A 24,344-nucleotide genomic window follows, 5' to 3' on the forward strand; every position below is an offset into this window, starting at 1 on the left:
CTTGTGTACGAAGGCCGATGACATCTGACTTTAGCAAAAATAAAGAAAGGTCTCTAAATCCGGCTGTTTAAATGCAGCTGCGGAAAAACACTTTTCATTTCGAGAAAAACAACATGGAACGCATGAAGAATGAAATGTGTTTCTTTCTTCTGATTATACTGCTTACTGCCACAGGTGAGTTAACGCGTTTCAATATTCAGCACCGCAGCGTGAAAACTTATTTCACTAGAATAGCAGCTTGGGCTTGTTGGTTTTCCATCCTCCTGTTAACAGCACGAAATGTAGACAAGAGACAAGACAAGAAGACACCACAAGCGCTTGTGGTGTCTTCTTGTCTCGTCTCTTGTCTACATTTTGCTGTGTTAACAGCAGCGTAAAAACGTCAGCGCTCTATGTCCTCTAAACCACAAGACTTTAATTTCATTTATATGTTCTAAATTGCTCGATTATCTCGCAAAGAAGCAAGTGTACGTTATGCGCAGTCAGCTTCTGGAAACACTCTGAAATCAGGTACATGTGGCCCAAATAATCACAGGATACCCGGGTTATGAGAAGCGAATTTTCAGGTGAATAAGTGAGTTTGATGGCTCACATGGCCCGTACTATCAAGTCATGACCGGCAGCCATTTAAAAGTGCGCAGTCAATGCATTCTACCAGTAGCAATGTTTGTTGTTAAAACGTGGAGGGCAACAGAGGCCGCACCCCAGGGGTTAAAGCATGCCTAGCAAACAGGAATAAGGCGTTATGGATTATAGACAAGAAACTGGCGCAGCTAAAACAGGTATTATAGTTGAATTAGAAGAAAAAGATGTACTTGGACGGACCGTGCCACTTGCACAGCAGGTAACCAGTTGACTATATGGCAGTTTGCACTGCAGAGGTAGTTTGTGTATGACGTTCCTGAGTGACGCGAATTCGTCTTCAGCACCAGAACGCCATAGACATTTATACACCGTGCGGCCCTAGTTTATAAAACAATATAAACTGATCATAAGAAAAAGCTGCATTCCTTAATTGATTTTTTTCGCACGACAAAATCTTTCTTGCGTCAACGCAAATAACGCTACTCTGAGGACGCTTGGCCACTGGGGCTCCCGAGTACTCAATTCCTGCACATGCGTTTTGCGGACCAGCTGGCCCCTATTGTGTCCACGGAGCAGACAGTGCGTTCAGAATGTCCTCTTTACTTTGTGTGGACGGCTGTCTGGCCGAGTTAGCTGAGCCAATCCCGAAGACTGTGCAACCAAAGTTGGTGACTAGGTGGGCTGATCCACACACCAGTGCAAGAACGGGCCCACTAAAGGATTTTGATGACCATTCGTAAGGCGCTCTAGTTCTGGAGGCGATGTAACGTCACTGAGCTTACGCATGTTAGTCAACTGGGTTAGGCAAATGAGTGCCCCCAGCAGCATATCTCAACGGGTCTTCCAAGAATCTATCTTTGAGAATCCCCCTCAAATGTTAGAGCAGAATTTGTTTTCGCTTTTCCGCGATACTATGCAGGTCCCGTGTGCGTGACGTAGAAATTCGGTGGATCTCGAGCCACCAATGCTAATCGGCCCCGCCTTTGAAACGAAACACTTTTATTAAAAGGTAATATTTGCCTGGAACAGAGCACATAATAGAAGCAAGCATACGGCAGCATGCGGGGAAAATGTACGTAAATAGGGAGCCATGGCTCCCTCAGAGGGGTCGACATTTTTATTTCGACCTTTTCCACAAATACAGCAGCGCTGTACATGCGCAAAGAAACATTACGTTCTCGCCTCCACTGTGTGAAATGGACGAGTATGTCGGCAGAGGATGTTCGAGGGTACTGTTTATGGGTTACGTGCACTCAAATACTTGTTTAACTGAGTTCAGTTGTGATGATGATGATATGTAGTGTTTATTGGCGTAAGAGCTAAGAGTGGCCAAAGAGCGCAAGAGTTCAGTTGTGCCTTTCCCCTATCATGTTTTGCGGTGAACGAGTGTACCTTCTGTCCGTTATAAAGTGAGAGCTGCTACATTTGGGTGGACTTTCTCAGTTTACTTTTCCATGAACCTGTCTCTACTTTGCGCGCTTCCGCATAATTTATTTGCTATATTCCGCATCCCAGTATTTCGAGCTATTAATTTGCATTCTCTTTGCAATCTGGTAGCCTGCCGGTTAATTCAGATGTTATGAAAGGAATGTTAGCTGGCAGGGAAAAAAACTGGTCCCCGGGCTGGGATGGATTTGTCTTCAACTCTGATGCTGTCTTTCTGAGGAAGCTGAATGCATTTCCTTTGTAGCTTTGTAGCGATACTTTTGGGTGGATGATAATGTGATAATGTGATGATAATGTGATAATGTGAATGTGATAATTCCCCAGTGTGATCGGTGACGATTACCTTTGCAATTGGCGGGTAAGCTGTTACCCTGGTCTGAATAGATAAAATGTAATAAAAAAATTACAAGAGTAAATGCATGAATGTAGCGCGCACTGTCACGTAACCTATTCATTGCTCACAGTGCAGCCTACTGGCGCAATAGCATCCCCCACTCGGAGAGGCATCGCCAGGTTCGCCCCTCTGCACGAAAACCTAGCGTGGTCCCGAGCGTTGCCTCCACCTGCAGGTGTGCTCTCAGACTTACACATCGCCTGACGATGCCTTCTGCATCCTCATCTGCCTTGCCACATGCCCTGCACAGTGTGCATTCGACAATGGCGTCAAAGCGCCTGGGGTAAGTTAGAGTGTTAAGGGCTCCTGCCCGCTCCTCGATCAACAGGCTGCTACCGACGCTGTTGTCCCATATTGGCTCCGGGCAGATGTCTGTCTTGCAGGCTCTATTGCTGCAGCGTGGACTTTAACTCCAGAGCTAGGCGTCGTGTCACCGTTTCCTGTTGGCGTACATGTTCATCCACCGTTCTGGCTCATTTTTGCGCATTGTTCACTCGCATGGGGTCGCCAGTAAAGCCGTATTTCTGGCGCAGGTGTTGAAGGCATTTTCAAAGGCGCTTGCGTTCCATGAAACTTCCTCCACGTGGCGGATTTCCGCACGACTAGTTCGAAAAGAGTTGCGGTTAAGGCGTTCATTGCTGACAATAAACGCAAACGAATGCTTTTTTTTCTTGAATTGCTGCAGCCTAATCTTTGCACTCGTTGGTATAACTTGGCTAACGTAGCTGAATTTATTAACTCCATGAACTGCTGCCAGAAAGTAAAAAAGATGTCTAACAGCAAGGAAATGTAGCCTTTAATGCAGTCCCCTTTTAAATTATCTTTGCTAAATGTTGTCTGTCATCACGCTTTAACCTTTTGCTAAGAAGCAGGGATGTAAAGACACAGCCACCCTACAGCCCTGCAGAAAATGCTAGCTCACAGAGCAGCTGTGTTACAACAAAATAGCAGCAAAAAAATTGCCCTTGCGGCTTTTACCAGCACTAGCTTCCGCGTTGAGTTATTTCCATGCTTACTATTAAGACGCAGAGTATTAAAGAAACACAGCTTCAAGAAAATATCAATTGGCACTTCTTGTTCAAGTTCTTCCACGATTGCAAAGAAAATATAAACATCTCTCGGAGCATAATTGCAAATTCCATAAAATACAGTAAGCACGCGAAGTGTTCTACACAGGACAAGAACGTTACAGGCGCTCGCAACTCAGCCAAGCGGTGCCTCGGCTGTATACATGACGAGGATTCAGGACACCGGCAAGACAAGTGCACTAACATATGTAGCAATGGGAGCGCTGAGCTTGTTAGCCTACATTGTGTATAGTTTATCGCAACTAAGGCGCTGCAAACGGTGGCGTCTCAACTGCACACTGATAAGCCAAGCGACCAGTCACTCACCCGGATCCCAAATGTGGTAAAAAATTGGCAGACTTCGCCCTAAGGGCAAAACACTGAATGCGACGGCAATACTTGGTGTCGCGCTTGAAATTCCCGTAGGGTGCTTTTAACTATACGTTGGTCCCACTAGCGCGGATGCGTCATACGCATGTGCGCCAAAATTTGACAGCCTTGAAAAGTTTTACCATGGCCTACAGGACATGTAATTACGTCACACAGGCGCCCCTGCGCTACCCGCAAACTGCCGCACCAGTAAAATTACATCGCTTTCAGGTTTAAACATTGCTCTTGTTTGCACGTTTAATATTTAATAATCTGAGAACATCTGAGACCAAAGACATGCGTTCTGTATGGCACGCTTCACGACATTGCGGGCTGCCATTCTGAAAGCTCCGAGAAATAATTTAATCGAGAACATGAGAACTCACGTCAACAACTTTGCGGATTGAATAGTGTAGCAATATAATCTGCATATACGGCATGGTTAATCCGTATATGCACGCATATACCTAAATATATGCGGGGTCCCACGGTGATTCCCACAATACGGCTAAAATTGGAGTGCGAATATAAATGCTATCACAAGAGAGAACTACAAAGGCAGTAAGGCCATTACAGACGCAGATGTTAAAGTGTAGCGAGGGCCACGTTTGTTCTTTTGGCGCCTCGTCGTGGCACGACACCACGAAATCAATCGGGCCAGCATATTGGCCATCGGTATTCCACTTTTGTTCTTCATCATCACTGCTTTCTTCCCCGCATACCTTTTTTCATTACAGAGTAATCGGCCAGAACAAGTGATAGCTCAGGTCGACCATTCAGCCTTTGTATCAATGGGCTTTCTCTGAGTCATTCTTCATCTCTACCTCCCTTCGATACCATTAATTTATTTATCACTTCGTTTCTTCCACTTCGTTTGTCACTTGTGCTAATAGGCACATATTATAGCCTGAATATTCAAGAAATACCACTTCTCACCTTCTGTAACAGGTTTGCTAAAACGGCGTATCTATGTACGTTTGACATCGCATAAAGAGTAAAGAGCCCTCCATATTATTATTTTTTTACTAAAGAGTGCCGGTTCACCAGCGTATTACTTAGGCCAAGTTGCTATACGAGGTTCCCAAAGTGTTTGGGTTACACACAACAAGTTGTTTCTTTGTGAACAAACGGACACGAACTTGACGCTTCACTAGAGGCCACTTTGAACAACAATATTTGCAGAATTACTTTTATAACATCTGCGACGTCTCCTATTCTTGCCTGCCGAGAAAATTCACGCCAGCAGAGCTGGTCAAGTGTTTTCTTGTTTAGTTTTTTTTTGCCCGCATTGAATGTGGCAGCAGCACCGCCACTTTGGCATCTTTCTAACCTGACTTCTCTGAAGATTCTGAGAAATCCAAATGGCAGCGTATAAGTTACTTTCTTAGGGCCGAGAAAGAGACGTTGGGGTAAAGTAAGCGAGAGTTTCTACGTCCTTTGAACGCTGCGCTAAATTTCTAAGATTTTTCTTTTGTTTTTTTGTTTCGAGCGCTAGAAGTGACACTCAAAGCGTGTTTCAACTCAAATGTTTCCCGTATCGGTCGAATGGCAAAGAACTGAAACCAAGTAACGACAACTCAATAGCAGTTGTCGTGCTTGAAGTGACCTTATACAACTTATGCAACAATAGCACCAAAAGAAAAACTTCCCGTGACATAGGGCACATCAGTTCCAATCTCAATCGACGCGGTCATTGCGAGGAGACAGTCGCCCGCACTCTTGGAACACATGAAGCGACATACTTGCTGCTGGGGCGTGAGTATAACTCTGTAGGCTGACGGATTCTTGACAGCTCAGTTCTCTTTCTTTTTTTGACACTCGAAAGGTACGAAAGTTTGGTTCTCCCGGTTGTACTGAATAATTCATTTGCCATTTGTGTGTGACAAGTCACCGAATAGCATGTGATCAGCTTTCGTAGTTTACAGTCCACTCACTTCTTGCGAAACTGTAACGCAGTAGCGGGGTGTTCACAGTGACACTAAAGGAAAACATTTCATTGAGCTAGATTCGAAGCTGATGCTTTTGCAATAATGGACTTTTGCAATAGGGGGCTTTTGAGTACACTGAATATTGGGTGGCATGCTCTTAAACACCAAAATGAAAAATAACAGTGAGAGGGAGGAAAAGAAAGGAAAGACCAGCGCTAACCACTAATCGTTCGAGTGTACTCTAGAGCTTGGGAGTGTACTAGATCACGTACTCGTGATGCCTGCTGCAGAATAGATATTCCATATCCGCCGCCAAGGTTTGTGAGTGGTGGCGCTGTCTAACACTCCCAGGGTTGTAGTAGTAAAACATAAATACCCAAAAAATTCGTTTTTCTCGGCAACTTCCGCACCAAATTTGGTGATGTTTTTTTTTCAATTTAAAAGAAAAACTTACAATCGAGTGATTTTTGGTGACAAATTTTTTATTTAGGTCGTAAATTTTTTATTCAAGATTGCCAGAAATCGCGAGCTTTCAGGAAACGAAACTATGGAGTTTACAGCTACATAACTCAGCAATTAAATTCGGTACCACAATTCCCTGAATTGCATCTAATAGTATATCTAAAGCAGACCAAACTCATATGTCACACATGATTCCCAAGATGTGTATTAATATGAAAATACAGCTTCGGCAAAACGCTTGTACACAACGGAACAAAAAATACTGTTAGATATAAATTCACAAATCCAGTTAGCTCGCTTTCAATTATCTAATTAATGCCGTTTACAGAACCGCGATATTTATTCATGATGCAGAACTACTAATGTGTAAAGTTCGTACTTCTATATCTTTTTTTCGAAACTTGGAATTTCTGAAAAAATGTTCAACAACATTCAGGCCCTAAATCGGAATTCCACTTCAACAGTCACTAGAATTTGACTTTCTCTCGAATGCAACAAGTTTCATTAATATCGGTCGAGTGGTTATTTCGGAAAAGCGTTTTTGTGTTTTGCATGTATTTCAATAGGCCGCGTGGGAGCTGGGCCCGAGCTAAAGCTTCCTCTTAATTCCGGAACTGAGTTCCCTGAAGAGCCGCTTATTGATTTTCGATTTTTGGCGTTTAGTCTCTAAAAGAACTACGGATTGAAGTACAATGCTCCAAATGAGGTAAACGTTTCACACCAGAATTATTGAAGGTGTGATACTAGTGCTGTTCGTGAATGCAGACAAAGCTCCATGCACCCTACTAATGAACACTGTGGTTTCTATGTTAGCATTGGATTCTCCTTTTGAGTGTGCGAACTAAAACTATGCAAGTCAGGTTGTACGTTCATGTCCCGTGAAGACAAAGGGCAAGTGTGATTGAGAAGTTGAGGGTAACTAAGGAGTTAATTTGTTCCGTGCGTCTTTTTCTTCTGTTCAGTGCAATACGCACTAAGCGTACATTCGATACGACATTGCGCGTGTTTTTCTTCGCTCCCGTTCCGTGCTCTCCTTAATGGACCTCTCCGGGCCTACCTCACGACGACCCCGTCACGTGATCTTCTCATGCATGCGGAAGTGTTTGTAGGGCAAAAAGAAAAATTTGAGCGCACCTCTATACGTGTTGTCATTTCTTGATATATTGACCATATCTGTGTCGTGCGGCAAGTTGCCAATAGAGCGAAGTGCGGCGCCACTGTTTTGCTAATCTGGAGATTGCGAGCATAGAGTTTCACACAGCAATTACTAGAGCGAACTCTGGCGCAAGTGTCCACAGGAGCTGCAGTGAGAACGGTTGTACCAGAATGGGAATTATGGGAAGTACGTGAATTTGCCTAAACTTCGCCCTTTTCGCTTAAAACGGCTTTGTGACTTTGTAAACCCGTCATTTGCAACAATGTACTGCGTAATAAATAATTAAACAAGCATCATTAAAATTGTCCCACGGCATGATTCGAACACAGGTACGCTAGGACAGAAGCCTGATATTGAAACCATTAAGCCACGGACACATGTATCGACAAGCGAATGAAACGCCCTTATTAATTTATCGCTGGCATGCCAGTGCCCCGAGACGTTTGGCGCGTTTCGATTTAGCCGCCTGGACAAGCTGAATCGTTGCGTCTTTTGCACTTCGAAGAGTATAGATGGCACGGAAATTTACAACAATCAGATTTATATGGCGTAATATAAAAAGTCACAAGAACGTCTGAATCCACATGCATGAAGGTCAGACAAATCCATGTCCATTCCCACCATTCTCACTGTGGTACAACGACTGCAGCGGCAGAGTTCTCTCTAGTAATTATTGCATGAAACTCTATGAACGCGAGAGCCAGCGAGTGGGTGATGCGTGGGCGCGATTTACACCGGCCGCCGCCGAGCGACCTCGCAGACGACGCGCGCTACTCTGGCGCCACCTTGTAGCAGTCGTCGCCGCACTACCCTCCTCCGCTGCCTTTGCAGGTTCTTACTGCTTTACTACTTAATCACGTAAACTTATCGCGCGAGCGTAGAAGGAAACTGACCGTAAAAATCAACTGCTGCAGTGAGTGATGCCGAGTTAGCTGGTGTTTCGTGGCTTGTAAAGTGCGAAATAGCCGCCGCAAAACTAAAGCTGACAGAAATAAGACAGCGCATGTGTTGTCTTTTTTTTTGTCAGTTTTCAGCTTGCCGCGCTATTTCCCACTTCACAAGTGGCGGTAGAGATTCGGTCACGCTCACGCTTACGCGATGAACACCGTTCATGACGCGTAGGCCGCATTCTACCGTGTTCATATTGTACTAGATTAGTGTGAATTATATGAACAGCACGGTTCGATACTGTAGGGAAGAAGAGTTTAAACGTCATGTCTTGCCAACTGATACCCCCGTAGACGGGCAACTTTCACTGCGGCCGAGCTAGATCCAGATATACTGCTGCTACGCAGATATATCCGATCACGATTTTGTTCGATCTGGATACATTCTGTTGCGATCTAGATGACCAGATGTCCTTCCATCGTGAAGAAATGCGCCTAAGCGAGCGATACGATTTCATTGCTCCCGTAGTGTAAAGTCTAGAAGGGCACACGAGGTAAACATATATATCGCCGAATCGCACGTTCTGCCAGCATTTGAGCTCGTTTTTCCATCCATCTGTGAGGAAAAGATGAAAGTGCACTGCACGCAGAGGAAGAACAACATCTCAACGCACTGCTTGCGGGCAGCTTCCGGCATATAGCTCACGTATACTCGGACAAGTACATCGCAGCAGATGCCTCGCCTGCCGTGACGCGAGGGAATTGTTTTGCCCACCAACTTTTTGCGCACGTCTCGCACTTTGCTTTGCGCATGGCCCTTGACGTCATGCTCTTTACGAAAGCGCCAGGTCTGTCCTCGCACTGCTTTGTTGAACTTTGGTGAGCCGTCTTGCATTTTCACTGAATGAATAAAGTAATAAACAATAGAAAAGATCCACCTGGACGCTTCTACTAACCTGTCAAATCCCATTTTCCTTTTCTTTCTTTTTCTTGCTTTTGCCTCCGACTTCAAGTACAATTTTCGTAAACATCGCGATGTCTTCCAGGAAGCTTATAATTTTTACTGGCTCCGAAAAAAAACTTGGAAAAAGATGTGTGCGGCACTAACACGCGTGAGGTGTGCTTTATTGAAATGGTAAAAAATCATTTAGCCGCTAAAGGGCCTACAAAACGTAAAAAATGATAAATGCGTGGCTATAAAAGCGTAGTTCCTTCGAGTAAAAATAAAAGAACAATAATGGGCAGTCGTAGGCTAAAGAGACATCTTTAAACTTATTGAGATAAGATTACCATCGAGCGCAATATTAAATGGAGCTGACATGGCGCAAAATAATGGAAAAATTATTTTGGGGAGGGAGAGGGGTGCGTTCTACTAGCAGTAAAGTCACGAGGGAAATGCATGCAAGTCTACTGTTCAGATTGCATGCTAACAGCAGCACCCGGTCCACACTGTCATCTGCAACAGCCACTGTCTAGCATACAGATTCGATCGTTCCGCTGATAGTGTTGTGCCCAATGCTGCAAACAACAACAACCCTAGGGTGTTGCCGACGTTGCCAAAGATTTCTTACTTTGCCTACAGCAGCGAACAGCTGTGGTAGGAGACCACAGAGCAATGGTGACAGCAGTAGCTATCTGTTTAGCGGTGCTATGGAGCGAGCAGTTGAGTTTTGCCACACCGTAGCCAAAATGGCGGGTAACGCTTTGCGGCAAGGTGATAGATGGAGCTTAAGATTTTGAACGTCCCTTATTGTTAGCCAAGTCCGCCAATTGTAAAAAATGAATGAACGTTTCTACGATTCGCGTTAGCACATAATTATTTATGCATCTGCACGTAAGCAACCGTAACCTAATTATCCTGTAAAACTGACCACTTTATTCAGTGAATGGAATGTCCTCAATCACCCCTAATCATCCTTTTTTTACAGGACTGTCATTTTTAATGATGCAGTATTTTAAGTATTTAAAGTGCGTATTGAAACTAGTTCGGTACATAAGTCGATCGTTGTTACATTTAAAAGGCGACGCTACGATTAGCGGCGAAAAACGAGATAGCAATAACGTGAATAGTACTCACTAAACGTTTGCCTACATGAATGTGTATTATTTCTTTCTGGGAACAGCTCTAACGAATTGGGAAGATACCGCACAGTAATGTGCGCTAGCAGCGATGACCCGTAAGGTAAACCAAAGTGCCGAGCTCAGTGTTTACAGGAGGTATTCAGAGACCTGGATTGGGAAGAATTGGGGATAAGAGTTAATGCAGAATACCTTAGTAACTTGCGATTCGCTGATGATATTGCCTTGCTTAGTAACTCAGGAGACCAACTGCAATGCATGCTCACTGACCTGGAGAGGCAAAGCCGAAGGGTATGTCTAAAAATTTATCTGCAGAAAACTAATGTTTAACAGTCTCGGAACAGAACAGCAGTTTACGATAGGTAGTGAGGCACTGGAAGTGGTAAGAGAATACATCCACCTAGGACAGGTAGTGGCTGCGGATCCAGATCATGAGACGGAAATAATAAGAAGAATAAGAATGGGCTGGAGTGCGTTTGGCAGGCATTCTCAGCTCATGAACAGCAGGTTGTCATTATCCCTCAAGAGAACATGTTATAACAGCTGTGTCTTACCAGTACTCACGTACGGGGCAGAAACCTGGAGGTTTACGAAAAGGGTTCTACTTAAATTGAGGACGACGCAACGAGCTATCGAAAGAAGAATGATAGGTGTCACGTTAAGCGATAAGAAAAGAGCAGATTGAGTGAGGGAACAAACGCGAGACAATGATATCTTAGTTGAAATCAAGAAAAAGAAATGGGCATGGGCAGGACACGTATTGAGGAGGGAAGATAAGCGATGGTCAATAAGGGTTACGGAGTGGATCCCAAGGGAAGGGAAGCGTAGCAGGGGGCGGCAGAAAGTTAGGTGGGCGGATGAGATTAAGAACTTTGCAAAGACAACACGGCCACAATTAGTACATGACCGGGGTAGTTGGCGAAGTATGCGAGAGGCTAAGCTCCGTTTCGCAACACCGGAAACTGCCCTATAGCCGTTCTGCATGGACGGATGCACGTGTGACACAGCGTAATGTGTAATCAGATGCCTCTGCACACATCACTGCCGTATGTCTCCACTCTAACGCTACCAAAAGCGATCTGCGAACCGCGGCGCCTGGGGGCATTTCTTCGTCAGGCGCCGACTGAGTACCTGATGGTGGTTGAGCCGAAATAACTGATTCTTATTTGGGAGTCCTGGCCTTTTACTGACGGAAGAGTAACAAACTCACGTTGGGAGCCAATGTACCTGGTATGTGATGCTACCGCCATTCATGAACAAGGAAAACTTTAATTGGTCTCAAACACCAGCAGTTCCTCGGTTGGTGCCCACCGAAGAAGTACCCCACTTCGGACGCGGTGCGCTGATCGTTTCTTTAGCCTTACCATGCGGGGACCACACAATAGTGTGCATAGATGCGTCTGATTGATCTGAATAAAGGTTACGTTATGTAAAACACGCGAGTGGCCATGGCGCATGGTGCGGGATCCTGAAAACAGTACACAGACATAAGTGAGCCGACTGCGGCCTGCTGACGTACCAAGTTTTAAGCACGAAATCTGAAACTACGCGGCCCAGGTGATCGAATCATCAGCTCTTGTCAAACGGAACCTGTGTGAAGTCACTTCACGAAGATAAGTCCGTTACCAGCTTTGAAATGACACCGTTTAACTCGAGAGCACAGGTGTGGTCCTGGCCGTGATGACCGCATGCCGATAGGGGTGGAATGCAAAAACGTCCGCATACCGCGAATTGGGCGCAATTTTATGAACCCCAAGTGGACAACATATGGCGTGCCTGAATACGGCGTGACCTCCATATGGCGTGTCTCATAAGCAGATAACAGTTTAGGCAAGGTAAATTCAAGAATTTCATTTAATTATTAGCTTTGAGATAAAGCCACGCGCAATGCTCAGATGCTCAGCACCAGGCACAGTCCTTATTTCACGCTTTCCTGAAAGTGTCCTTCCGTTTTTCATCGAAGAGGACGCTGCTCTGGCTAGCTGCAGGCTGTCATCGTCACCAGAAGCGGGTGGTGTTACATACGCTGCTCTTTGTCAGCTAGGCCAAGATGGTCGAAGTGAACTCCTCCGCTGTTACAACGATTCTTGGTGTGGCGGTATCGTTAACGAACAACCGAAGCTTTACCCAACAATTCCAATACTAAAGTTTGACAAATCTCCGCTGAACTTGATATTACATCATCCAATTACAGTTTCCATTTCTTACCACACGTCTCGAACTGTTTCTGAAACGTTAAAGCATATACCCAAAGCTACGACAGAATTTCGATGGGGCCACTGCTCTATTTACAACGTAGACTTCGTTAGGTCTGTCCAGAATCAAAAGTACCTCAAGCACGCACCAGTGCGCCTGGTCCTCGACATGAAACTCGCCTATGGTAATGTCGCTCACAGCGCTATCTTGGACACACCAGGAGTATTTCAACTCGGTGGCCGGTTTTTCTTTCTTTTCTTTGGGAGGGGGGGGGGGGAGGAACAGACCCTCTTGTACATGAGATCTATTTTAGTGCAAACGTCGGGCGGTTGAACTATCAACCAGTAGACCTGTTATCTCGTCCCGCAGGGTGAAGTTCTGAAGTTTTCTCTATTGACCCTTCCTGTCATCCGTCTTGCTTAAAGTCTATCACGAACACTCAAACTTTGTGTAAACTGACGACATAGGCATCTGGCTTACGCTGCGACGTCTCCTCATGCTTGTGCCATGCTAAAGTGGCTAACTCATACTTCATCATACTTCTGCATTGCAAAATCCTGATCACTTTGACAGGAATGTTCAAGTCTGCCATTTCATCGCATCAGTGGCATGCTACGAAGTTTAGATTACTGGGCTAACTTTGTCATATACGAACCCTCACCACTTTCTTAGTATCTTCATTGGCAGAGATCTTCAATAGAATCCCCATCTGTTCACCTAAAGAAGCTAAGCTCCAATGCGTACTTGCTCAGATTCTCGACATAAAGACGTAGGGCTCACGAGTGAGCCCTAGGTCAAGCCAAAGAGAGAAAGTAAGGATAGCAAAGGCAGGAAAGTAAACCAGACGAGCACCCAGTTTTCTACCCCACACTGGGCGTGGAGCAAAGCGGAATAGAAAGAGGAAAAGGGAGAGAGTGAGCACTGAGTGCGTCTATCCAGGTTCTTTGTTGTATGTTTGTTGTATGTTTAGGCCTGCCTCGATGTGTCTCAACTGCCACAATTGTCATCGCCAGATAACACGTAATCTCGACTTGGATAGCTACTGACGCGCTCTGAGCATGCATTAGACATTTTTTCCGAACTCTTGACCAAGATTTCGCTTGCTTATTGTTTCGGAGGCTTCAGGCTACGTCTACAAGAATCATTGTAGCTCACTATCCTCCCTGTCGAAAGAGCTTCGTAGCTGCCACAAGAACAACATTCCCCGTGTGCCTAGAGCACGCCTCCAAGTGCCATGTATAAAACAAGTCCCAGATGTCATCGACTGATCCAAAGGAGGTTACTTTATTGCTGTTACGCAAAGTGTATTCAGACTGCATTATTCACACGAAAAGTCTGATAGCTTTTACCAAAGTCACGCCAGCTGTTGTTTTTCCGTTTCATCTCATCACAGCCACAGGGCCACGTCCACAGGGTCCGAGCTTGCCGCCAGTTGTTCCACTGTGGAGTCAGTTGAACAGGGAATGCCGTGTACATCGTCAGTGTTCCGAGGTTCCGAGAAAACATTTCAAAGCCGGCATGCGGCATGGAAATTATGGGCAGCTAATTTCTTATACAACAAAGATCTACCATCACGCAGTCGGAAAAAGGAGACGATTTTATTTGCAATGGCTGCCTGGTCATCGCGGCATCTTCGGCAATGATCTCGCCGATGAGCTTCCCGAACTTCCGCAGGATAACGCACAGTCTATGCTCGTCCGAATATCCAGACCAGACATAGTCGATCCACTGGCGACACCGTGCTGGCTAAATGAGAGACGACGAAGAATATCGACTGGCTTTATGCTTGATCCATCGCGGCGGCTCTAATTACCATTACCCTTAATTCTGCCACTGCGACGGTACACTGCTGCATCACCTACAACTTGAAGAAGCCTTGAAATATTCATTCTCTTTCATAATTAAAATGACTGACTCCCAAATATGTGGCCACTGGAACTGTGAGGAGACAATCGAGCGGCTTTGCCACTGCGCCCGCTGCGACGTTCACCGTCAACCTCTTCTGAACACGCTCAGCCACCTGAATGTTCAACGCTTTACAGGGGCAAACGTGTAGCCTCAAACGTCAACCGAGAACGTTACACGCAGTTTAACTACTTTCTTAAACTCAACGGACCTAAGAAGATGCATAAAGACACCCTGTGTCTGTCACTGTACGCGTGAACTCTCACTCTCCTTTTGCATTTTCCTTCTTTCTTTCTTATCCTCATCCACTTACTCCTATGCATGGTAGCCAGCCGGTGGTCTGTCAGATTAACTTCCCTGACCTTTAACGTTTTCGCTCTTTCTCCTGGTACCAGCATTATTAAGGCAGTGAATATATTAAGAAAGTTCAAGCTTGTACAGTTTGTCTGCAGAATAACCAAAGCGCGTGGCAACAGGAATTCTTGAGAAAGAACAAGCTATGAAATTCCTGGAACGTGACAGCCGAATAGAAATGCCAATGCCTCAAATTGGTCGGCTGCAAATCAAAATGCAGCGGCATACGTCAGGTACTGTAGGCATTCTAATTTGCACTCGTTGTAGACTTCTAGTATGTATATTTAAAAGCAAACCATTTTGTATGAAGTACACCGGAGTCCTCTTTTGAGCGCGGAAAAGAAGCGTTGCTTTCAAAAAGATGATATATACGACGAATCTAAGGGGACCGACCTTCAACATTCGAATGCAAATTTGAGATGTTAGGAAGTGAATTCAGCCCAAATATTCTACATGTGTAAATTGCAATGTAGGATATATAAACGTAACATTCCTTGTCTCGCCGGGCTGGCTTACACGAGTTTACTTCATGCTGCAAATATTGAACGCAAAGCATAACTTGTTTTCGTAGCATATTTTAGACCGTTTATTCTGATGGTGCATGTTGTGTTTTACAAAAAAAAAAATGTACTTCACCGATACTCTTAAGTCCACATTTATGCAAAAACCTAATTTTAACCAGAACACACGACAAACGTCAGCCTTGGCTTTATGAGATTATAATTCCACTATCTCTGGTAAACTTGCGCGCTCAACGTGCAAAGCTATGCTTATGTGAACTACACTTAACTGCGAAACGCTTGAATCACTGCATCAAACGCCTGTACAGAAAAGATAAGTCAAATTGTAGTGTTAGACATCCGAAAATTAAGCGCACTCCATGAGGCATGATGCAGCTGGGGTTCCGCACTCTTTACGTCTACTAGGGTTCCTTAACCCTCACCTAAATCTAAGCACAGAGGCGCATTTACGTTGCATACCAACAGTGGTGTGCAAGAAGGCATTCCTCGATTCTGTCCTTCAGCTATACTTTCCTTATCCGTCTGGTCATCTCATCTTATGCATTTCTCCTCCGAGCTAAATGCCTCCTAACGGTGAGTGATGTCGACTTAGTTGCGGTTGCGAGAACAACGAGAGAACCAACGAATGACACTTGAGAGTCGACCACGCGTCATGTCAGACCATGTGCACGTCCCGCCATCTTTCGGCGGTGGCCGCGCGCCCCGCCGTAAGTGAATGGAAGAAAAAAGCGAAAAAAAGTTATACCTTACTAACAAGATAACTAGTCATCAAAAGTGACTCGCGGTCAATTTCTTTTTTTTTATTATTCAGTTGCGGCGGTTCGCGCGATCAACGCCGAAAGAATAGCGGGACGCGTACATGCCCAAAAGTCCTTACTGCATATATGGCAAAAAACCACACAGCCAAGCCTAATCCACAACAACAAAATGAAGGGTTACTTAAGATGCATTTTTCTGTTCCTTTACAGGCTTCTGTACTTCGGGAGAAAAAGAGCAAAACTCCCGCTGCTACCAAGGTGCGCAAACAGGGCGTTGCAGAGCAGCATTACCGAGATGGTTCTACAATACATCGTCCAAAACTTGCATGAAATTCGTATACGGTGGCTGCGATGGTAATGAGAACAACTTCGACAACAAACGAGATTGCGACCAATATTGCCGGGGTAAGAGATTCCACAAATTTGTGGATATCACTCGTTTACTTCAACATGAACTCTGCTAAATTTAAGTGCTCCAAAAAAAACAATTGGTTTTCACAAGGGGTATTCGGCTACCCTCTCGGAAATGTTGCGTGATGTGGAGGCAAAATGCCTAAAAATATAAGTGCCTGAAGTTTTGTTAGGTAACAGTTATCTGCGTTTAGCCAGAGCAGTTGCAAAGAAACGATTGCAGTGCGGCTAATACTCCTGCTGACAAATGCTAACGCTCATCTAAGATTTCCAACCATGCAAGAGAACTTCTTGAAACGAGGTTCACGCTACGTAATCCCTCTACAGTGAGTAATGAAGGAAAGTTTAATGATTGTAAGTACTTCCTGTTTATAAATCGTAATAAAGCTGTCAATGTTAATGCACACGCTGCTAATAAAAACAGTGTTATAATTATTTATGTTGATAATAAAGGCTCATTCCTACCCTGTGCAGCTAATGATTCTGTAGGCACAGTTTGGAACGTTCTGGTTTCAAATAGAGTCATTGTATCCTCGTTAAGTTCGTTAACTTGCAGCTACTACAATTCCGCTATGCCATCTGAACTTAGGATGTAAATTTCAGTGAAAGACAGCGTTCGAGTAAGCGAAGCAGGATGCGAACGAATTCGCTGGAATGGCATAGCGTAATCTCTGTCCAGTTTAAAACCAGAAGTAGACTAGAAATATGCACCTCTTTACTGCATACAATGAACTAAGAAAGTAGACTAGATACACAGTTTCGAAAGTACAACGTGATGCACAAGCATGCGGTTAAGAATGCAATAATAGTTATTTCAAAATTATCTTCAGGCGTTGGTTAGCTAACAAAAGATAATCTGCAAGACTTCAGGATTATTGACAGCACTGGTCCATAACAAAAGCAAAAAAAGATATTTTTGTGGTGGCAACTATCAGGGAAGTACAGACGCACTCAAAAGCATTAGTGCATGTACGATGCCGTATTCAACCAGCGTAATTAGCTAATGGTATTTATTGTTTTTAAACTTACGCCTTAAAAGGTTACTCAAGCCGTTCCTACAGCATCTCATCTCACTATCGCTATGAAAGAGGTGGTATTAGCGGTCAGATTAGCATTCAGATTATAAAAGTAAAGCACGAAATACCAAAGGCAGAAGAAGATGCCTAGGGATTTCAATCAAGGAGAAGGAATGCAGTACGAATACACGTGACGAGCTAATGATACTAAAAAGCAACAGCAATGTGTTCACACTCAAAATTGGGTATTGTTGAGAATAACAAGCATAGGATGGCAACAAGCTTCAGTAAAACGTCATGATTACCACATTAGCCTTTGCTGACTCGCGGACGTGCTTAAAACTTAAAGTGCAACCGGCGCTGCGAGTCATTCAAAGTGTTATTAAATTAACATTGCCTGGAGACAGCGGAGAAACCACAGACGAATCATTAAGGGGAGAAAGGTTCAGCAGTGTTTGTCCGTTTGTGGAGGGCTGAGCAAAAATCAGTGTCTAATAAGGACTCGCAAACAGAAAACCAAGATGCGTCGCCGCATTTTTAGCTCCCTGCATATTCATAACATCGGCGGGCAGTAGTAAAAAGGGGCAGAATTTACCACTTAGCCTTACGTATCAGTCATATTTGTCGACTGAGAGGCGATTCATAAACGTAAACTCGTGCACAAAGGAAGAGCTTACCCAATGTGTGCGTATGAATGTAATCCTGCTGTAGAATTGCTTCCAAAAAGAAGTAATGAAACTATGCGGGCAACGATTGACAATCGCTTTAGGAACAGTGTTCCGCTGATAAAAAAAAATCGCAGTTTGGCCCCAAAGGCGAAGGAGAGATTGTGATAGCAAATTAGTAGAATGTTATACGAAGTAAGGATAGGGGCTTATTCGGCCGCATAAACTGGGAAACGTTCGCTTACTAACTGAATTCACGAGCACGGTGTCAGCGCGCACCGGCAAACATGAAAACATCACACTCGACGACAGCGGACATTGGCTGTCAAAACGCTGGCCTAAGCAAGCACGGCAGCAGCAACGAGCGAAGTGACCTTTGTGCTGTCTATCGCTTCAACGCAAACAGCCGCGAGAAAGCAGCACGCATAAACGTACGAGCCGTCTGCAGATCGCTTTCGAGATACAGCAAGTGCGACCGCGCGCCACCGCGAAAAGTATGCACATTGTTGCTTGCCGAGTAAAAGCCACCCCCCCCCCTACTGCGCTGCCTCCCCCGTTTTATCCGCTTCGCGCGCGAGATTTTGTCGATATCGTCTCTTCCCCTTGCACCCGGTTGCCAAATACGCAGCTGCTGCCGGAACACAACGTTGCCCCTCCCAACCTCCCTCCTATTCTCCCACGGCTTTTCGCGCGACGAAAGACGGCGCGTTTCCTCTCCGCCTTATCCATATTATCCCCCGTTTCGTGCTGTCTATCGCTTCAACGCAAACGGCCGCGATAATGTGGGGTAGTAAAGTAGCCTGCAAGCGTGCAGGTCTGCTCCTGCCGTAAGAATTGAAAAAATCTGCGCCGACATCGTGTAATAATTAGCATATCTTCTTAAATACGGTCAAGAGCATCTAAAACTTTGCTTAGAGAAATAGCAAATAAATCGCACATGAGCACACAGGCCTAATGTCAGAATCACCACGCATATATCTTTTAACATAGATTTACCGATCATGCAGTTTCATGCACAACATATGACACGCCGAAGTTTACGCGCACAGTTTGTGCAGCAATAGCTTTCATGTACATGTTCTTGAGACGAATGGTGGGTTCATTTTACTGACCGCACTTATCTACAACATAATATTGGTCGGCTTTGCGCCACCGACTCATCTTCCCAAATAGGACTGGATTCAATCTTATGTCGTATTGAGCTCTCGATCACTGTTTCATGGCTACAACGATATACTTTAGGTTCATAATGAATAAAATTTGGTGCAACCACCCATTTATTTTAACAATTTATATTTTTTAGCCTAAATGAAAAGCTCATGGCATATGTAAAATTTTTATCACTTGCAAACTGTTCTTTACAGATCCTATTTATGGTGTGTGTGCAATGCAACAGAATGAAAAAAATTGCAGCTATCATAAAAGATTACAAAAAGTGCGCTTCAACCCGGAGAATCAAACATGTGAATTCTATAAAACCAGATGTAACGATACCAAGAATTCCTTTAGGGATATGGATGAGTGTTATGCACGATGTGGAGGTAAGTTAACTGCACTGTGTCGGGGATCCTTATATACCAAAGGAGCGATATAAACAGTTTTCTTCCCTTTCTTGACATTAAAAAGTCTTACCCTTTTCTACCATTATATTTCCTGCTGAGCTTCGCTTGCTAAATATTATTATCTGCTGTATGTTTATTTAGTGCTATAATTTTAGTGAAGTGTTCATACTTTTGCTTGCTTATGTATGGCGCAACAAGTGCCGTACGGTACCAAAGTTTGAAATTTTGTTGGGCCACTTCCTAACCTTACATGAGGAGACCTCCATGCCTCTTGCAATGAAGTATGGATGGAGGAAGTAAGTGTGTTGTAAACGCTCCCTTCCCCCGCCCTCATGAAAGGAACATTTTGATTACGTAAGGAACGGATGACGCGTGTCTGAGTTTGAGGGCATCGGTCATGAATATCACACGAATGCCTTTATTCAGCAAATAAAGGTCGTCAAATACTTTTTTACATTGAATTGATAATATACAGGGGTTGATCCAGAAATTAGGTTCCCACCAATTTTAGAAATAGGCAATGCTGTTCATTGTCACAGAAATGTACATCATTGGAAAAATTATACTTCGCTTTATTTTTCCACATATTCGCTATCTTTTTCTTTGCATTTTTGTAGACGGTGCTCCAATTTCTGTACCCCAATGTCGTAGAACTCCGGCGCCAACCCGTTGAGGAAGCGTTTCACCTTTTCTTTGTCTTGTTCGTCGCTCCGGAAGCGTTGGACGCTGAAGTATTCCTTCAACTTGGGGAACAAGTGATAATCACTAGGCGCGAGGTCTGGACTGTACAGTGGGTGGGACATGACAGTCCACTCGAAGTTTGTCAAAATTTCCTGGGTTTGACGGGAGATGTGAGGTCGGGCGTTGTCTTGAAGCAGCGTTACAGCGGCTGCAAGTCGTCCTCGCCGGCGGTTCTGGGTAGCTCGCCTGAGTTTTCTTACTGTTGCACAATAACTGAGTTGATTGTTATCCCACATTCCATGAAATCGATCAGCGGTGTCCCCTAACGATACCAAAAAACCCTGGCCATGATTTTGCCAGCAAGAGGGGTTTGTTTGAACTTGTTCGCGACTGGTGACTCTGGGTGACGCCACTGTTTGGATTTTTGTTTCGTTTCGAGAGTGAAATGAAACACCTGCGTTTCGTATCCCGTAACAATGGAGTCCGACAATCCTGCCTTGTCTTGACACTTTTGAATAAACTGGCAAACACAGTCAAGGGCTTTCTCCTTGTGGTCTGATGTCAATAGCCGTGGTACCCATCGAGCACAACACTTGTGATACCCCAATTTTGCAATCAAAGATATTTCCACTGTACTGCAAGAACTCCCAGGAATCTGATCAACAAGTTCACCGAAGGTGATCCTCCTGTTTTGAAGCACATCACGTTGGACCATCTGATAACCGCCTCGGAAACTGACGGTCTTCCACTCCGTTCTTCATCGTGGACTTCTTTCTGACTAACACTAAGCTCTCTGCACCACTTTCGGACGTGTTCAACGGACATACACTTGTCGCCATACACCTCTGTCAACTGACGATGAATATCCACGGGTGAAATCCCTCTGGCGCGCAAAAAGCGAACTACGGAACACTTGGCGGGATCAACAAGGGGAAGCTCCATATAGGACGGCTGCTGAGCCAAGAATGGGTGGTACAGCGGAGCGCGGCCGGAGGGGATAGAGAGTGGGGGAACCGCCGCCAGCAGCAGTGTTGCCGAATTTCGCCTCGCAGCTTTCCGTGTGGCCGATGTTCTTTGGGAACCTTATTTCTAGATCAACTCTCATTCAAACCCGTACATTCTTTCTTGATTCGGCCTTCAGAGCTAATGCACGTGAGAACACCTTGTGCAGGGCAACATGGCGGCCCCCGTTGAAGAGGGTTCCAGCCGCTTCGGATCTGCCGAATCGTTGTCCAGCACTGTTTGGCCATTCGTTTCCAACTGATAGTTGCAATAAAAATTTCAGATAATTGTCGCCATGCTTCGGCAGCAAGGTATTGGGGAAAGTTGAGCGCTGTTTGTCAGATGCGAAGTGTTATATTAGAGATTGTCAAATTCCGCCATAGTGTGCAATGCGCCATCTTGTCGTCTCGCATTGCTTCAGAGGGTTGCGACAGCATCTCTAGTTGACTAAAAATGCCACCATTGCGGAATCTTACAATAAGGCTCAATTTCGCAGTATCCGGCATAGCACCTCCGTTCTCAATTTTCGCTGTCGCAGGCTGAACCAGAGAGACTGCACCAGCTGTGCATATGGCGTCCGAGTATACATGGCGGCGACCTACGCGAATTGCCATGTTCAGAGGCCATAAACTGCAGTTTTGCCAGCTCTGGCTGACCGGTGTCTGTGTATGCATGGTTGAATGCGTCTGTTTGTCACTGTGCGTGCGTGCGTGCGTGTGTGTGTGTGTGTGTGTGCGTGCGCGTGTGTGTGTGTTTGCGTGTGTGTGTGTGTGCGTGCGTGTGTGTGTGTGTTTGCATGTGTGCGTGCACGTGCGCGTTTGCGTGTGTGTGTGTGTGTGTGTGTGTGTGTGTGTGTGTGTGTGTGTGTGTGTGTGTGTGTGCGCGTTTGCGTGTGTGTGTGTGTGTGTGTGTGTGCGTGTGCGTGTGCGTGTGTGTGTGTGTGTGTGTGTGTGTGTGTCTTCAACACGCTGATTAACTTTTAATTCTCCGCTTAGGGCATGTGTGTTTCGACTGTAGGGTTGGTGCCGAGAATTAGTGATTTTTATTTAGCAGAAATCCTGAGACTTGGTAAACTTGCGAGGTATCTATTCCCAAGAAATGCTAAAGTGTTCATTGGAGGGACGCTGCTTGCAAACTGTTAACTGATAGAGAATGTATCTCGCTGAACATTTTAAGGGGGAGATATCTGAAAAACGGTGTTAGTCTTAGGGTTTCTGTCAGGTAGATGGCACTATTTCTCGGCTTCGCTTTTGTTATTTGAACACGTGCTATAAAGTGCCCTTGATGCAAGGCCTCAGTGATTCGCACTACAACGCCTGCTTGTTGAATCAGCCGTAGCTGCTTCTGCGATTCTGAACCGGTCAGCGTAGCCTCGCGTAGTTTCTCGTAGCGTCAGCGTAGTTTTTGGGAGCAGTGATATACTATGGTGTTTGCTCCACAGAAACGACAGTATAAGAGTTATCGTGTAGAGTGGAAGAGGTGAAGGATAAAGAGACAGGAGAATGAACCAGCTGGTAGTTGTCGCGACGCGACGCGACGGCTTCTTTTGGGTTATATAAATTGCGTGGTATGGGGAAGGGTCTGTCGCTTTGTCTGTAATGTTGTAACGTTTTAGTGAAGCTCAGTGGCTGCGTTGGTGAGCCGTATGCGTTGGAGAGCTTTGCCTGTAGCAGAGAGGTGAATACCGGAAGAATTGCTGAGCTCTACTATTTCATTTCTTTTTTTTTACAGAATTTGTAACAAACCCTTGTTTACTGCCCATCATACCTGTTACTAAAGAAACCAAGAGAACTAGGGGCTCATGCCATAAGCAGAACATCGAAACTCGTTACGGTTACAACTCAAAAACAAAGAAATGCGAGAAGTTCCAGTGGTCCAACTGCAATGGAAACATCAACAGCTTCAAGACGCGGAAACAATGCTGGAAAACCTGCGCACGTGAGTCCAATCTACGTAACTCCTATGGTTGTAAACACAGACAACGGTGCTTCTTTTTTTTTTTTGACGGACACAACTAAATGCTTGCGCCATGTGCAGTTTCCCAGGTTTTTATTCAAGTGGCCTTGGCACAACCACGGCTTCCTTTCCTCAAGAATGTCAATGCCTAATATGTCTCCATACCAGAGTACAATGACTCTTCATTACTGTGCAGGTGCTAAATCCCTTGTTATAAACGATGCCCAATGAACCTGTACACAAAGAAAAAACGGCAAGAACGCAGTGCTCTGTTGACTAAAGTTTACTTTGGCGCAAGCACCAGCGTTTAAATAGAAAATACACACACACATTCATCCACAGACGCGATTCTGTGATATATATCTCAGCACGTGCCCTATATTTCAAATAAACGTGCTTTAGTCCTTAAGCAATGTTCCGTTGTCGTTCTATGCTTTGCTCGACGTTCTTCGCACGTCATTTACAAGCCTGATCCGACTTACCACACTTGTAGTTCACAAAACTTCGACTATATATTATTGATGTTCAGGGCGTAGCTGTTGAATAAGCAAAGATATAAAAAAGTGCAACCAAGAAATCATAAGCGAAACCAAGCCGCAGCCAATAGCTTCTACACACACAGTTTGGAAAGTGCCAGTTCAATGCCGTTCCTAAGAAAGCTTATGATTCTCGAAAAAGACTTCATCTCTCATTTTTGTATAACATGAATTTGGAAGCTCGGACCAGCTCGATCCTTAGGAGAGCTCCACACCCGAAGTCATGGACTCGGACAGCGAGTAAACCATAGCAATATTGGCTATCGTATGAAGAAGATGCGCCCGATGTCCTGTGAGATTATTTTATTTCATTAGAGTGAGCGGTAATCCTTTATAATGTCTTACGTATCATTCTTGGCACATTACACAACCTGAACTGCATTCTAACAAACAATTTCGCAGCTGTGG

At 44.8% G+C, this 24,344-nt stretch overlaps 1 long non-coding RNA gene across 1 annotated transcript in view; it reads right to left on the bottom strand.

Annotated features, from left to right (window-relative positions):
- Positions 1-13,875: 13,875 nt before the first annotated feature.
- The window catches only part of LOC139047807 (uncharacterized), a 55,581-nt gene continuing 45,112 nt past the window's right edge, over positions 13,876-24,344 (bottom strand). The window contains exon 3 of the long non-coding RNA XR_011507391.1: positions 13,876-14,009. This is a non-coding gene — a long non-coding RNA (uncharacterized lncRNA). The remainder of the gene's footprint in view (positions 14,010-24,344) is intronic.

Source organism: Dermacentor albipictus, chromosome 7 (genome assembly GCF_038994185.2).
Source record: "Dermacentor albipictus isolate Rhodes 1998 colony chromosome 7, USDA_Dalb.pri_finalv2, whole genome shotgun sequence".
NCBI classification, from domain to species: domain Eukaryota; kingdom Metazoa; phylum Arthropoda; class Arachnida; order Ixodida; family Ixodidae; genus Dermacentor; species Dermacentor albipictus.